This window comes from Schistocerca americana, chromosome 2, assembly GCF_021461395.2.
Source record: "Schistocerca americana isolate TAMUIC-IGC-003095 chromosome 2, iqSchAmer2.1, whole genome shotgun sequence".
Taxonomy (NCBI): domain Eukaryota; kingdom Metazoa; phylum Arthropoda; class Insecta; order Orthoptera; family Acrididae; genus Schistocerca; species Schistocerca americana.
Genome location: NC_060120.1, coordinates 924668047 through 924686024, shown reverse-complemented (window position 1 = coordinate 924686024; position 17978 = coordinate 924668047).

The following is a 17978-nucleotide window of genomic DNA, read 5'->3' as shown; positions in this document are numbered from 1 at the left end:
ATAGCTTGGCTGTTTGTTTCGCCTTATTCTCATGGTCCTCTACGGAGATCCGAATGGGAGACAATCCCGAAATCTTTTTACCAATAACGAGATCATCACGACAGTTTTTCAACTACAGGACACTTGTCCTGTGGATTCTCATTATGTGTCTTTTATGCAGTGGCTTCCGTTGCTTCAGCATCCCCATGCCATTGGTCATTGCTGAATCTTCCACCTTTTAGGCCAACTGCTTACCACAAAAAGTAGATGCTGCTCCGAAACTGTCCTCCCTTCCGACCTCTTTGACAAGGCCGTTGGCGGAACGAGAGCGGTAGTCTTCGGCTGTCATAGGTGAAGACTTTTATTTAGAATTTAAGAAATTGCTACGTTCTAACCCGAGACCCCGAACGTTTTCATTAAACACGCTGTCCAAAGATACCCCTTGACTACAGGTACAGCTACATCTACATGGATACTCTGCAAATCACATTTAAGTGCCTGGCAGAGGGTTCATCGAATCACCTTCACAATTCTCTATTATTCCAATCTCGTATAGCGTGCGGAATGATTAAACACCTATATCTTTCCAATTGGTTCTAGGCGCTACAGTCTGGAACTGCGAGACCGCTACGGTCGCAGGTTCGAATGCTTCCTCAGGCATGGATGTGTGTGTTGTCCTTAGGTTAGTTAGGTTTAAGTAGTTCTAAATTCTAGGGGACTGATGAACTCAGAAGTTAAGTCCCATAGTACTCAGAGCAATTTGAACCTTTCCGTATCTTGGCGATCGTTCCTCCCTATGTAAGTCGGTGTCAACAAAATATTTTCGCATTCAGAGGAGAAAGTTGGTGATTGGAATTTCGTGAGAGGATTCCGTCGCAACGAAAAACGCCTTTATTTTAATGATGTCCATCCCAAACCCTGTATCATTTCTGTGACACTCTCTCCCATATTTCGCAATAATACAAAACGTGCTGCCTTTCTTTGAACCTTTCGATGTACTCCGTCAGTCCTATCTGGTAAGGATCCCACAACGTGCAGCAGTATTCTAAAAGAGGACGGACAAGTGTAGTGTAGGCAGTCTCCTTAGCAGGTCTGTTACATTTTCTAAGTGTCCTGCCAATAAAAGGCAGTCTTTGGTTAGTGTTCCCCACAACATTTTCTATGTGTTCATTCAAATTTAAATTGTTCATAATTCTAATATCTAGGTATTTAGTTGAATTTACGGCTTCTAGATTACGCTGATTTATCGTGTAACCGACGTTTAATGCGTTCCTTTTAGCACTCATGTGGATGAACTCACACTTTTCGTTATTTAAGGTTAACTGTCACTTTTCGCACTATTCCGATATTTCTTCTAATACGTTTTGCATTTTGTTTTGATCTTCTGATGACTGTATTAGTCGATAAACGACAGCGTCATCTGCAAACAACCGAAGACGACTGCTCAGATTGTCTCCCAAATCGTTTATGTAGATAAGGAACAGAAAAGGGCCTAAACACAACCTTGGGGAACGCCAGAAATCACTTCTGTTTTACTCGATGACTTTCCGTCAATTACTACGAACTATGAGCTCTCTGACAGGAAATCACAGATCCAGTCACTTAACTGAGACGATATTCCATAAGCACGCAATTTCACTACGAGCCACTTGTGTGGTACAGTGTCGAAACGAGCAATAAAACTGTAACGAGACTCTATGCGGCCATAGAATGGAGCCGAAAGCGATAACCGTTGACGTTTATCAAATGTGCAGCGACCGATGTCGGAACAAGGATGTAAGGTGTCAGGCAAATCCAACACCTTCCATGAAAACCCTGACATGATAGCAAATCCGGCAGTATGTCACATAGCTCCGAATAAATCCTGACATTAAATTAACCAAAGTAATACGATCAACGAATGAGCAAATGGAATACCACATACTAACACAAGAACGCCTAAATGCATGTCATACCCTCCCACCGTGAAAAAGTTCCGAGGGGAGAAACGAGAACAGAAGCCGAGAGCAGAGTCGTGTAGGCTAGGAGGCCCTACGATAAGGGACGGACACTCACGTCGCCAGCCGACCGCGAAGACCATCCCCCAGCCCATGTTAAAAGATAGAGCCCTCCAGAAGAACAGTATGGATCTTACAATAACACTAAAAGGGCCACACCAGCTGCAAGTTTTAGCGTGAGACTATATGCGTCTCTGTTACGTTGCAAACGTTAAAAAACATTGCCCCACCACGAAAAGTATAACGTTTCTCATTGGATAGACAGAATTTTTGTAGGCGGAGCTTCAGGTTAACATTGAGACCCTGATTGGTCAGTTGAAAACACAGCCAAATAGCTTTTCTTAAACCAACTTCGGTAAATTGTAGTAAGGAGAAGTTAGAGAGGAGTTGCTTCCGAGACGGCGAGGTGTGTGGAGCTGCGCCGCCCGCCGCCCCCTAATGCTGCCTAACCAACGACAAGGTAATGAACGCACGCGATGCCGCATAAGGCTTCACTCAGAACTGCAGAAATCTCATCTGTTACACACCCTTTTTGCATAATACTAATGTCGATCGTCAATTAAAGCTCATGGTATTCACATTTGCTACTGGAAGTTAAAATCTGAAATGCGATGATTTTTCTGTTATGCAATTATTGAGAAGCCACATCAAATACTGTAATTTACGACAGGTTCAATAAGTAATTAAAGATAATTGGGTGTCACTGTAGACCATTTTGATAGTTTTCTCTTTTATGAAACTTTACTTAAACCTCGATTATAGAACTGATATGGCATAGGTCATCCTTCGATCCATTATAGAACTTGGAAACCCATTCAGGGAATGTTCGTTCACATTTTTGTTGAACGCAGTTGGCTTTTATCATCCTGTGTTAAAATATTTCCTTTTATAAATAGTGCAATTTATAAATAATGTTTTGTGAGTAGAATAAATATTCCAATGGCAATCTTAACTACTTTCTCGACGTTATTTTACCAGCTAACTAAAAATAGGAAAGCATTGAACCCCTTCCACTAAATTTAGTTAGTATTAAGATTCTTTTACAGGGAGTGCAGTGGAGCTGACGCTGAAATCATTAAGTATTTGATTATATCATCGCTAGTCTCACTGAACTTTTCCGAACTCTACATGTCATGTGCGGTCTGGCGTCTCCTTACCAGCAACAAGTCCCAGGTTCAAACTAGTCAATTCCCTAAAAAACACGCTCAGAGCGTCGTTGCGCGAAAGTGGTAGGGAGACACGACTTAGAAGAAACAGCCACCACACAGAATGTTAGAAGGAGCATGGGGAACGAGGTTGCTATGTCCCGGAGTTTTATGACCTTGGAGTGACCGGCACTTAGTAAGCTTCCGATCTTAGAAAATAATTCTCCTGCCAGCTGCTGAGGAAGGCAGCTGCAAAGTCCTAGCTGCTGGAACACAGAAAGCAGGTGGTGCCTTAGTTCCTCAGAGGTTTTCCATCCTGTCTAGGTGCCAACTGCCGCCAAGAAGGACGATTTCTGTATCAAGACAACCCTTTTAAGAAGAACAAGCAGTCCAAATTTTGTGAAGATTCTAACGGTTACCGCTGTTTTGGAGAAATTGATAAGTTCTAGCATGAGGATCGATCACATGTCAGAATTTGGGATGCTGTTTTGAGGGGTAAGTTATCGTGTAAAGTTATGAAGACATCGAAATAAAAATACAAAGGGCGTTGAGTAAGAAATACCGCACATTTTTTGTGAAAGGAAGTTGGTTTTGTGCAGGATACCAATACACAATATTATTCCCCACTATTTTGACTATAAAAAGCTGTTTTTATAGATAATCTACATTCAATGCTCTGATTCATGACAGCTCCCTGCTCGCAACGCAGCTCCGTTACAGCCGCCATTTTGAAGACTACGTACAGTGCCGCCACTTAGCGGAACTTCATGAAACTATTGGGGCTGAAGCTGGAATATTTCACGACGTTCCACAACGGAGTCTGCTTTTTTCAACCAAAACTGACCGAAGAAAAGGCGTTGCATTACTTTTTGAATGCCCCTCGTAAGATTCAGAACGAAATACACCAGAGTATTAATTGTGACAAGGGAATCAGTGTTCAGCACAGATATAAATATGAATTTAATCAATTGGGGCCTCTTTCTCTGTTATTCCACCTCACGCGATCGCTCACGTACGCGTCTCGGCACTTAGCGAGGCTGGCTTCTGCTGTAATGCAGTAAAGTACTCTCCGCAGCCAGCTTCCGCTCTCGGCGACGATATCTCCTACAAAAATCACGTAAGCTTTAGATTTGTATCGCTCCTTTAAGCATGACGAGAATCTGTTATTAACTTGAATTGAGGGGCTCCGGAAAGGCTCAAAATCATGAAAAGTTCAATTTTTACTTTTTTGCGTTTTCTGAATCTGCAGACTATTACCTTTTAATAGATGTATAATTTATTCAATTCCGAAGACTACAATTATTTTTAAATTTTTTTTGAAATGTGTTCTACATGGGCGTGACCCACTGTGGCGCTGTTTAACTGCTGTCAAATGGTGGTATTATTAACGTCCGTGTTCATCAGGTACATTTTAGTGATGTGAGATAAAGTATGTGTTGTGGCTAACCTGTGATGGTTCAATATATATCGCTGGTGTGATTGTCGATTGTTTCATGTTTATTTACTCTGTCGTTATCTCGAAAATATTCGTAATTAATTCTGTTTCTTGAGCCTCTGTTTTGTTGAAGTATAATAATGAGTAAAATTAAAGTTATTAGAAATCCTCTGAAGGCTTTTAAGAAAAGGAGAAATGTTGGAAAGCCAAAGGTATGTGTTATTATTGTAAACAATAAAGACGATAACCAAGTGAGTGAACCTAACCTCTCAAGTACACCTGCCCATAGCAGTCAAAGTGGGAAAGAAAATACTTCACAGAAGAAGCTTGGTTCAATGAGTGAAAACTATGAATGTTTTATGGGCGAATCGGATGTGAATGAAATATTTGATATGTCGGTTCTCAAAGGAATTTTTTCAAACTGTGTAAGATGTATTCATTGTAGTGAAGTTGGTCTGGAACTCTCCATAATAAAGCACGTAGGACTTGCTAGTGAAATACAACTGAAATGTGATAAGTGTTCATACATGACCACCTTTTGGAACAGTGTTGCAGTAACTGTAACTGAAGAAAATGGTAGCGAAATCTACGAACACAACAACGAGCGATGCTTGCTTTAGACAAGGAACGTCTTCGGGCTGCAGACAGGGCTGTAAAGAGTCTAGAAATACAAGCAAGAGTAAATAGGAGGAGGAACAAGAGGAAGCTGGAGGAGGAGTTTGCAGAGGATGAAGATAATCCATCCTATGGACCTGGAATGCACTAAAAAGTTAATCCAATCTTTGTCGCTCGATTCCCAGAACTTTTATTTTCTCATACTAATTACATGTTTTCTAAGGATCTTCCAAACATATTTGTTTCAAACTTTCAGTAAATGTTACACAGTACCTTCTGCATAATTTAACACAGCCTTTTTCCAAAAAACTGTATATTTTTGAATATATAAATAAAAAATTGCAAAAAAAATGTTGTGAATTTTCATTACAATTGAAAAAAAATCGTCTTTAATAACTGAACTAAAATTTTGTAAAATCCCTGTGTTAAGTTGTAGCCCATATTCCAATAAATAATCTGTAAAAAGTTCAAAGATGTAATTTATAAGCGTTATTTTAACATTGCAAGTATAGGGCGTTCCGGAGCCCCTTAAGGGCGGAGTTACCGTTTTAAAGTGACTCACAGAATCTGAGATTTTGTATTTCATCATGTACTTGAGAAAAGATATTTTTATTTGTATATATAAAAAGACAAGGCTGCATTTTTATTTTTTTATATTTTATATTTCTTATATTTTTATATTTTTAAATTTATCTGATCGAGCTCCTGCTCATCATTAGCGATCCTGTAGAAGGTACACAAAAATAATAAAAAGCATGGGCTGATGTTATGGGAATTGGACCGTGTCTATAACAGTGTTTTGTGTTGGACTATTCAGTACTTACTTACATTTTACTTTGAAGCCTTCATAGAATGTTTCAGATCTTCTGTTTATTTTACGTACTTTCAGCACATTGTCTTATAATTATGGAGGAGGCAAATCGTGCTTTCAAATATCAGTGAGTTAATTTGTTGCCAGACATGTCAAAGAACACTTCCTGTGTATTTTTCATGAAAAATACCATGGAGATAAATCTGTGCTACAATTGTCAACAAAATCTTTCCAAACTAAACAAAGTAAAAAACAAAAATATATTTCAATGAATTCCAAATAAATAGAGAGACAAAGAAATTGTTTTACCAAATTGCGGACAAATATCAAACAAAATTGAGCACACGCTACAAAAGAAAAAAAAATCTTAAAATTGGATCCAGGTCAGAGACCACAGTAAGAAAACGCACAGAATTCTCCAGAACAAATAAAATTTTCAAGATCTGAAGGTTATAAGCCAAAATATATGAAGACTGTGAGAAAATATTAAAACGGAATTCTGAGAACAGTTGAACAGCATTCAATAGACATCTGAGAGGGGAAAATAACGAAACGAGAGACAGTATAAATGCATGTCAATTTTACATACCGTTGATAAAATAAAGGGGACTATCTAAACACTCTGGAGGAACTAGAAATTTTTACTCACTTGAAAAAATGTCCGAGTAGTATTGTTAACGAACAAACTGACCTTAGAAGCAAGCATTTTATCGAAAATTTTGTAAGTATCTTCGTCTCATATTTTACTTTTATATTAACTTCATTTTTACACATTTATCGGCAATGGAAGGAAGCAATGTAGAGATCGCATAAACTACCAAAATCAAAGACATAATACACAAGAAGCGATATCTCTGACATCTTTGGCATCTTTGGTAAGTGATATTTGAAAGCACGATTTGTCTCATTTATAATCATACGATAGTATGCTAGAAAGTATATACACTCCTGGAAATTGAAATAAGAACACCGTGAATTCATTGTCCCAGGAAGGGGAAACTTTATTGACACATTTCTGGGGTCAGATACCTCACATGATCACACTGAGAGAACCACAGGCGCTTAGACACAGGCAACAGAGCATGCACAATGTCGGCACTAGTACAGTGTATATCCACCTTTCGCAGCAACGCAGGCTGCTATTCTCCCATGGAGACGATCGTAGAGATGCTGGATGTAGTCCTGTGGAACGGCTTGCAATGCCATTTCCACCTGGCGCCTCAGTTGGACCAGCGTTCGTGCTGGACGTGCAGACCGCGTGAGACGACGCTTCATCCAGTCCCAAACATGCTCAATGGGGGACAGATCTTGCTGGCCAGGGTAGTTAACTTACACCTTCTAGAGCACGTTGGGTGGCACGGGATACATGCGGACGTGCATTGTCCTGTTGGAACAGCAAGTTCCCTTGCCGGTCTAGGAATGGTAGAACGATGGGTTCGGTGACGGTTTGGATGTACCGTGCACTATTCAGTGTCCCCTCGACGATCACCAGTGGTGTACGGCCAGTGTAGGAGATCGCTCCCCACACCATGATGCCGGGTGTTGGCCCTGTGTGCCTCGGTCGTACGCAGTCCTGATTGTGGCGCTCACCTGCACGGCGCCAAACACGCATACGACCATCATTGGCACCAAGGCAGAAGCGACTCCCATCGCTGAAGACGACACGTCTCCATTCGTCCCTCCATTAACGCCTGTCGCGACACCACTGGAGGCGGGCTGCACGATGTTGGGGCGTGAGCGCAAGACGGCCTAACGGTGTGGGGGACTGTAGCCCAGCTTCATGGAGACAGTTGCGAATGGTCCTCGCCGATACCCCAGGAGCAACAGTGTCCCTAATTTGCTGGGAAGTGGCGGTGCGGTCCCCTACGGCACTGCGTAGGATCCTACGGTCTTGGCGTGCATCCGTGCGTCGCTGCGGTCCGGTCCCAGGTCGACGGGCACGTGCACCTTCCGCCGACCACTGGCGACAACATCGATGTACTGTGGAGACCTCACGCCCCACGTGTTGAGCAATTCGGCGGTACGTCCACCCGGCCTCCCGCATGCCCACTATACGCCCTCGCTCAAAGTCCGTCAACTGCACATACGGTTCACGTCCACGCTGTCGCGGCATGCTACCAGTGTTAAAGACTGCGATGGAGCTCCGTATGCCACGGCAAACTGGCTGACACTGACGGCGGCGGTGCACAAATGCTGCGCAGCTAGCGCCATTCGACGGCCAACACCGCGGTTCCTGGTGTGTCCGCTGTGCCGTGCGTGTGATCATTGCTTGTACAGCCCTCTCGCAGTGTCCGGAGCAAGTATGGTGGGTCTGACACACCGGTGTCAATGTGTTCTTTTTTCCATTTCCAGGAGTGTAAAATTAATAGAACGTCTGAAAAAATTCAATGAAAACTTAAAATATGAGTAAGTACTGAACACTCCAACACAAAAAAGGCTTAATAATAACCCCCCCCCCCCTCCCAGCTCCCACAACGTATAGCCTATAGTATTTATTATGAATTATTTTTTTGTGTCTTCTAAAGCATCACTAATCATGAGCATGTGCTCAATACTGATCTGGTAAATTAAAAAAAAATATGAAAAACAGGCAGCCTTATCTTTAAATATACAAATAAAAATGCCTTTAATCAAATCTGAGATTCCCATAGGGTGTGGATGTACGTAGTTTCTCTAAGCATGTCAAAAGTGTGCCCTTAATGATAGTGAAGTGCACAGTTAATTTTTTTATAGTAATGAAATTTTCTTTACGGGAAGGAATTTAAAACCGTTGAACGCATTGACATTCGTATTTCTCGTTGATAAACGAAATATCTTGTTCGGCAACGGCTCTTTCCGAAGTTGTACGTCGCGTTGAGTTTGATATGAATAAGATTTGGAAAACGGTGTACTCTTTTTCGTTTTACGCATGTTTCATGTGGTTCTCATTTTTCTTTCTTCAGTCCATTTTGTTTATGATTTTTATAATCTCTGTCTGTGTCGTGCGCAACAGTTTACCTCTTACCGAACACATTCCTTTCTACTCCTTCCACGGCTTCTATCTCGAAATTCTCGAGGCCCTTTTTAACTTGTATCCATATTATATATTTTTTAATATTCCTATATAAATGTCATAATTTTGCATGTAAGCCTCATTGTTAGGAGCCTTTTAACTTTTACATGAAACTTAAAGTCTTCGTTTTCTAATGTTGCTGCCAGCTTTGATAATTTCTCAGTTACTTTGCAGTATTGCAGTCTGTGTCCATGCCCCGTTTCTTCTGGGCCAAGAATTTTCCTTATAATCCTTCATTCTTTCTTCAGGGTGTTTGCCAAATCGCCTTGTCTATTGGTGATTGAAGTTTCGCTTGTGTACAGAGCTTCAGGGTTGATCAGTGTGTTCTGGTGACCAACCTTTGTTTGAGTGGATATGCACTTCTTGTTGAGGACGTCATGCGCTTGAGTATCTGTAATCTAATCCTCTGTTTTTCATTTTATAGCCACTTTGGTTTTATTATCTCACCGGTATACTTGAAGTGCCTTATCCTCTTGATTTGCTCGTACTGCGTCTTTAATTTCTGAAAATTAGATATGGTGCAAAAAAGGTTTGTATGCCAGCTTTTTCAGCGCATTCTTTGAGAACTCCTATCGGCTGTGAGTTCAGAATACGGTAATACTGGTAAGTCGCCTGCGAAACCTGGGCAAGCAGTCTTAGTGTTATCTTTATTCCGTCCAACTTGAGTGGCCTTCTCGAGATTTGGTTTTTCAGTGCTGTTTTCATTCTACTATGACTTTAACATCTAGTTCAAGATGGGTAGCGACCGGGTTTAATTGCAAAGGGCTGTGATATTTGTCCCATAACTGTTACTCTGGACTTTGCCTGCGCCAGTGCTTGGTGAGTGTTACTGTCTTTCGGTCTAGTTTCTGCCTTTCAACGATTTCAACGAAGACTATCGATCAACACCGAACTCGTAACAAGTATGAAGTTTACAATTTTCTTCTTCTAAAATAGCACATAAAAATTCTGAAATTTGCTTTTGGTACTGATCGCTGTAGTATTTCCTTTAGGATCCTCCTTTAGACTACTTTTATCGCATACCGTAAGCGTTGCATTAATCTCATACTACAACGACCTCTCTGATGGTCTTGAATTTTTGTTGACTGTTTTACAGTTTAACGGTGCCGGGAAACATTTGCTAGCACGACGTGCAGTGTATCACGTTCTCAGTTTTTTGTTGCAATCCACACAATGAGCAACCAAATTGTGCACGACATCCGAATTGGACAACTAGAGTAGCTGTTGAAATATAATATAAAGAGAAGATGACAGCTGAATACCCAAAATACTTAGAAATCGCAACCAGAATTGTGTACGCTATAAGGATTCTAGCTTATTTTTGGTATTCAATGAAACTGATGAACTCTATTTTCATTCGATGTGTCGTACTTCATATTTTTACACTGGATATTTTTCAAATATAATTATTCAATAGTGACATATTGAGCCATGGAGAATGTGAGTACAAGCAATGTGATATTTGGTTATCAGTTGCATTGTCGTTCAATGAGAAGTAAGTGAGCGAATCAGGCTTTGGTTATGCACACAGATACAAATGCAGAGGATGTTGAATTTTGGAAATATGATTTGCTAAATACTGATCTGAGAACTGTGAAGGTGTTTAGGTAATGATGTCGCTGCATTTCTTGCTCGTGTGTAATTTATAATGAGTTTGTGAAAAGCAAATTTTCGATTATTTTCTCTTTACTGGCTCGGGTCAGGTAAGCACATTGTTCAGACGTGATCAAGTAAAGGTATCTGTTCACAAGGCTTGCACTCAGAGTTATAATTGCACCACTCCTATACCAGTCTATTTATTAATACCATGACAGAGTCATATTTTTATAAGAGCTGATTTTTGTAAATGTTAAAGAATGAGGTTGATAATACAGTTTTGAATGCTAGTCTCTTTCCACTCATTTAGTAAGTCGATGTTCTACCACAGCCCCTCACGAAAATTTTGTATTGTAATATGTGTGTCGCCGCATTGCACTTCGTGGAACCGTGTGGCTAAAACTGAAGCATGATCTGCTTTGTACATCTGCATGTCCTTGCACTGCACTGTGAAAGGTTTTCTTTTCTTTAGCTGGTTTGCTGTTGCGCTGTGTTTTTATTTTCACCACTTTCGAACAGTACCGAGTTTCCAATGCCAATGGTAAGCCATAAAAATTTGTTGGGGTCAGTTTAACATTATTGTGAGAACATACACTCCTGGAAATGGAAAAAAGAACACATGGACACCGGTGTGTCAGACCCACCACACTTGCTCCGGACACTGCGAGAGGGCTGTACAAGCAATGATCACACGCACGGCACAGCGGACACACCAGGAACCGCGGTGTTGGCCGTCGAATGGCGCTAGCTGCGCAGCATTTGTGCACCGCCGCCGTCAGTGTCAGCCAGTTTGCCGTGGCATACGGAGCTCCATCGCAGTCTTTAACACTGGTAGCATGCCGCGACAGCGTGGACGTGAACCGTATGTGCAGTTGACGGACTTTGAGCGAGGGCGTATAGTGGGCATGCGGGAGGCCGGGTGGACGTACCGCCGAATTGCTCAACACGTGGGGCGTGAGGTCTCCACAGTACATCGATGTCGTCGCCAGTGGTCGGCGGAAGGTGCACGTGCCCGTCGACCTGGGACCGGACCGCAGCGACGCACGGATGCACGCCAAGACCGTAGGATCCTATGCAGTGCCGTAGGGGACCGCACCGCCACTTCCCAGCAAATTAGGGACACTGTTGCTCCTGGGGTATCGGCGAGGACCATTCGCAACCGTCTCCATGAAGCTGGGCTACGGTCCCGCACACCGTTAGGCCGTCTTCCGCTCACGCCCCAACATCGTGCAGCCCGCCTCCAGTGGTGTCGCGACAGGCGTGAATGGAGGGACGAATGGAGACGTGTCGTCTTCAGCGATGAGAGTCGCTTCTGCCTTGGTGCCAATGATGGTCGTATGCGTGTTTGGCGCCGTGCAGATGAGCGCCACAATCAGGACTGCGTACGACCGAGGCACACAGGGCCAACACCCGGCATCATGGTGTGGGGAGCGATCTCCTACACTGGCCGTACACCACTGGTGATCGTCGAGGGGACACTGAATAGTGCACGGTACATCCAAACCGTCACCGAACCCATCGTTCTACCATTCCTAGACCGGCAAGGGAACTTGCTGTTCCAACAGGACAATGCACGTCCGCATGTATCCCGTGCCACCCAACGTGCTCTAGAAGGTGTAAGTCAACTACCCTGGCCAGCAAGATCTGTCCCCCATTGAGCATGTTTGGGACTGGATGAAGCGTCGTCTCACGCGGTCTGCACGTCCAGCACGAACGCTGGTCCAGCTGAGGCGCCAGGTGGAAATGGCATGGCAAGCCGTTCCACAGGACTACATCCAGCATCTCTACGATCGTCTCCAAGGGAGAATAGCAGCCTGCATTGCTGCAAAAGGTGGATATACACTGTACTAGTGCCGACATTGTGCATGCTCTGTTGCCTGTGTCTATGTGCCTGTGGTTCTGTCAGTGTGATCATGTGATGTATCTGACCCCAGGAATGTGTCAATAAAGTTTCCCCTTCCTGGGACAATGAATTCACGGTGTTCTTATTTCAATTTCCAGAAGTTTAGTTAAATCATTCACAGTTAAGTTTTGCATTCGAAAATTATTATCAGGTTCAGTTTGGGTACAGTTCAGTTCAGATTTCATTTATAATGCAAGTAGTCTTAGCGTGTGGTGTTACATCTGCGTGCACATCATTGAATGTTTGGAATTTTATTTAGTCAGTTTACATGTCTAAATTTACAGGGCATTTCAATAGAAGTGTATTGGACAGTTATAATTTCAGAACTCAGCAACTTTATTTAGAATTTTTACGTTGTTAGTTTTGTGTCTTGAAACTGTAAGTCAGGCACTGTGACGTCATGCAGTTTAGCTCTGTTCACAGCACTGAACGACACAAAATTGCGCAGGACAGTTTCTGTAGCATATAACTTTACGTTTTCTAATTATTTTTAGTAAAAGTCAATTACAATGCAGTTGTACAGTTTCACATAGCTTTAGGACTCTTTTTATCAGACAGCATATGTGTGATCACTTGCATTGTTGAGATTCACATTCAACGCAGGTATGCACGAAAGTTAAAGAACAGGAAACCATTTAAATTTACAATACACATCAACAAACACAAGTTACAAGCAGGCTCGAGATTTTCATAGGAGAGCGTACACATGGTCAGGCGTGTGTGATTCATCGCGAGCTCGTTACTTGCAGACGAAGCGCGGTGACGCGAAGCGAGGCTCACGGCATTTCTCATGGATCCCCACGCGGAGGGAGGTGACACGTCGGTGGAACACGCAGTGTTTCGTCACTACGTGGCGCCGTGTTATCACAGGAGGGCACCAGTGAGTCACAGCGGCCGAATGCCTCAGCTCAACAGTCGAGGAGGGTCATTACCCGGCCAGACTGGCATTGCCTTGTACAATGTCGAGTGACTGCAGTGCGGTTTAAAGTACAGACATCAGTAAAAGTTTTCACGCCTCCCTATACGTCTGGTATGTTGCTACTGTCACTGCTCCTTTAACGGTGGAAGGGTACTCCTGACGTTGTTCGTAAAGATACACACAGTTACTCTGAGCGCCACCGTGGTTATAGATCCGCACTATAATGGACTACAGCATTTCGGTTGGAAGTAAAGCGTGGGGGGTTCCATTAGGGATATCTACAGAACGGTAGAGTGAACTTTCCTCATGCCATGAAGGACAAACTCGACCAATGATCGGGTCCGCATCATTACGTTATGCGTAGAAGGCTTGTCAACCACCGAAGTTGTTCAGCGTGTGCATCGGAGGCAAAGTGATGCGGTGTTGACATGGAATCGTTTCCAGTTGACGAATAGTGATGAGGACTTAAACCGAAAAGAGGTCCACGCTCTACAGGTGCTCTGCATGATCGGTGTCTACAACTTTTTGAGTCAAATGAACCGTGCGCTGAATGCTCCAGGACTGAATTCGACGCTCGAAGAGGCTACAGGTCGTGTATCACAACAAACTGTGAGGAGACGCTTGCATGCTGCATGACGGACTCAGTTGCAGATGGACAACAAATCGTGCAGAATGGACGTCCCAGGATTGCCATTGGGTGTTGTTTACAGACGAAACTCGGATCTGTTTGTAACGTGATAATCGCATATTTGGAGACGGCCCGACAATATCTAACGCTTCTGATACTGTGTATGTGCCACATGCGCAATAAGATGGCAGTGAAAAGTTGTTTTGGGATGGAATTACATCTCGTGGTTGTTGAGAGCGATCTCACTGCTACGCGGTACAGGTACGGGATTCTGTAACCAATAGTGGAACTGTGTCGCCAACATTTTGGTAACAATTTTATCTTGATGGATGATAACTCATCGAGCTGGTCTCGTGAAGATGTTCCTTCAGCGTACTAAGATCACCAAAATGATGTGGCCTGCCTTATCGGACATGAACCCAGTCGGTTATGAGTGGGATCGATTGAAACAATCTGCTTTTGGATGTCGACACGAATGCGCAAAATCGCCGTTGAAGGAGCGGACAGTTTGTACCAGGGCTGGCTGGCTGACCACATCGATGAGATGCCACGAAAGATTCAAGGCAGCATCCGAGCAACGGATGTTTCACCAAGTACTGACGTTGCTGATTGCTCAGGAGTGCTCGTCGGCCCCCCCCCCCCCCACCTCCCCCCGCCGCCGCCCCGCCCCGCAATTGGAAACAGACAGTTTGTTCGTTACCCCAATTTTTTTATTTGATGTTGCAAATTAGTAAATACACATGCTTCAGAACCAATTTTTGTTTTCTGTGATATGAATTTCGAAATAAAAGGGTGATGCAAAACTTTTGTCGATGCGTGTCAATGGCGTTTGACAACTAGCATGCCAGACTGCTCCCGCCAACAACTGCGGCGGATTCTCTTGTGGGGGGGGGGGGGGGGGGGGGTCATAAGGTTCATGACAGAACGCCCTCCGCTTTTCACAAACAACATTCTAATTCAAGTGTGTATAATTTACATATATCAATTTCCAAATTTCTCTAATAACATACGGAGAATAAAGTAGCATGAAAACCAAAGTGCCTCGAAAATGTCAAGCAATTCTCGAAATTCAGACTGTGTTTAACAGAAGGCGCTTTTCAATTGCTTGAGTGAATTCTCACATGAATGGGCATTCGGCCAGCTCCCCCCACTCCCCCCCCCCCCTCACCCCTCCCCCCTCCCCCACAGACATACATATGGCGTTGCGCGAACATCTGGTGGCGACTTGGCCGGGATCTGGTGTGTGCAGGACGTGCGCAAACAACATTGGAACGACGCTGCCACGAGGAGCGAGACAATGGTGCTGCAGATAGTGACAGATATGCCGTATAGAATAGGTCCACACCATGTAGCACTTGACATTTTGCAGTTCGTGCAAGTTCAGCAGCGGAGAAATTACTGGATGCTTCCATTACAGATGAAAAATGAGAAGAAATATAGCATATCAAACATGTATTCCAACCATTACAAGAATACTTAAAGGATGTCTGTATTGTCTAAGGCAAAGTGAGTGACATCTTTCAGAGAAAAGCAGCCAACTGCAGCCCAGTGAGATGAAATATCTAACCGATTCTACGCACTGTGAAACTCGCCTCAAAGTGTTGTGGGTTGGACGATAACAACATTAAAAATTATGGCAACTATATGTTCTAGACGCATTTGGGAAGTACCTCTGAGTTTTTTGACGTGATAGCATCCACATATCAAGCCAGTATATCTGGCATGGTGAAGATAAGTGAATATGGACTGATTACCAACATACGAGTATTTCATAGCAATAAGTCTGGACGAGTTTTGCAGAAAGAACACCTTAATTTATCGTCATTTTTAAGGTTCCTTTCTGTTCCCGCTTTGCGCAAATGTAATGAAATCACTCCCATCGGAACTGCTTGCAAACGAGCGATGAGTACTCAGTAGCACTTTCTTCTAGGACAAAAATCAGTGCAATGCACATTTGATGTGTTAACATTAAAAACAACTATGAACTGTTGACACACAGTTACGTTGCAACTTTTTGATAACTGACGTTATCATTCAAGATTATTACACGTTACACAACGTTATTCTGTTTTGTGGGGTAACATTCTCAAGATCTAGTGCGACAAACAAACAATTAATCAAAAGAACAACAGCCATCTCTAACATTTATTGAAGAATGTATTTCCACGTATTTGATAAAAAGCTCTGCCATTGCATTTCAGAAAAACTACTGAATTCGCTAAACACTCATAAGTATAAATTTTTATTTGCAGTAGTCTCTCAGGTGATTGCTTAGGTGCTTCACTTACGACAAGCACTGAAACAAAAAGTGTTTCATAACAAATGATTTAATGTGATAACCTTGTCTCAGTTAACTAGTTCATGCTGAATAATAAGAGGAGGTCTGTAAATATTCATCTTGGAGAAAGACAACTTCTCAGGTACCGTCGTATTTATGAAACCTTTATTTACAATGTCTGTTTTCGGTAACAGAGTTTCCATAATCTGATCTCAGTTTAGGCACACGTATTACTCTATGCTGAGATGAGATGACGGTAACTCTGTTTACCGAAGCTGTACATCGTAAATAAAGGTCGCGAAATGCATTCACGCACCGCGGGTGGCCAACAGTCGAAGAGCAGGCCGAATTGTTTCAGTACGGCCTGCAGAAGAAACAGGTAGTGGGAGAGAGAGTGAGATGCTCGTATTGTATTCTGCCCAACAGCTGCTTGTGGTTAGCATTACCCACATTCGATCATAGGACCCCGGGTTCCATTCCTGGGCAGATCACGGATTTTCTTTGCCCTGAAATCGGTGTTTGTCTTGTCTACATCATTTCATCATCACTGCCTTGCAGGTCGCCGAAGTGGAGACAAGTAAGTCTGCACCAGGAGCCAAAAACACCACAAGGGGTTTCCCTTGCCATATGCACGTTTCACTTTTTGCTACCCCTCTCACGATGCATTTCTGGATATTTCCACCAACGCTGGGCTCACTCTATAACTACTGCTTTCTTATTGACCGTACAGTCTGTAACAGATATAGTGAGCTATGTTTTCATGTGTTCGAGCAGTTTCGGCCATTTCATGCAGTGCTAACAACACAACTCGTGCCTATATCCACAACGGTAGAAACATCGCATGGACGTTAGCGGGCCCTCACAGTTTCAATATTAATATAAAAACATCAATTTCATGACTGACTCAGAGTGAGTACTGTAGAAATATTGATGAACAGTACTGATGTTGACTGAAATATTCTCAGTTTTACCAGTATTTTTTGAGTGTCTGAGGGCGATTATTATTGGTTTGACAGTTTTCCATTACACTGTTCCGATTTTTCCACTTTAGCTTCTGTATAACACAGCCGATATCTGCTCTGTTCGAAATGAACAAAGAAATGATAGTTTAATTCATTTAGCGTTATGGAAAGAACCCAAGCTGTCAGTCATCAGAAATATTTTTGGACAAATTTAAAAAATGTTTGCTGATAGTGATTATGGATATTAACACACTGAATTTCAAATGCCTAAAACTGTCATGTAACCTATTTTATAATTTAACATGCAGATCACAATAGTCAGTAATCTTTAGTGGTACATAATAACTGGAAACAATACTCGCTGCACTGGTAATTACTTCTTCATCTCCTTTCCTCTTAATATGGTGAGGGAGACGTCTTATTTCTGATGCCTTGGGGGCTTTTTAACTGGCTTATGGCAGGGAAGTTAACGTAGGAGGTCATAAAGTTCTTTGGTGCTGAAAGCCATCTCCGGGCAGGTATAGAACAGGGAATGGCAGTCTGCCGTGTCCGCACAGCAGAAGTGTCAAAGAGACAGGGCTGCGTACCATAAAAACTGCGTTTGCGAGAAGCAAAAAGTCCTCTCTTTTAGTAAGTTAAGGTCAGACAGTCAGTTGGA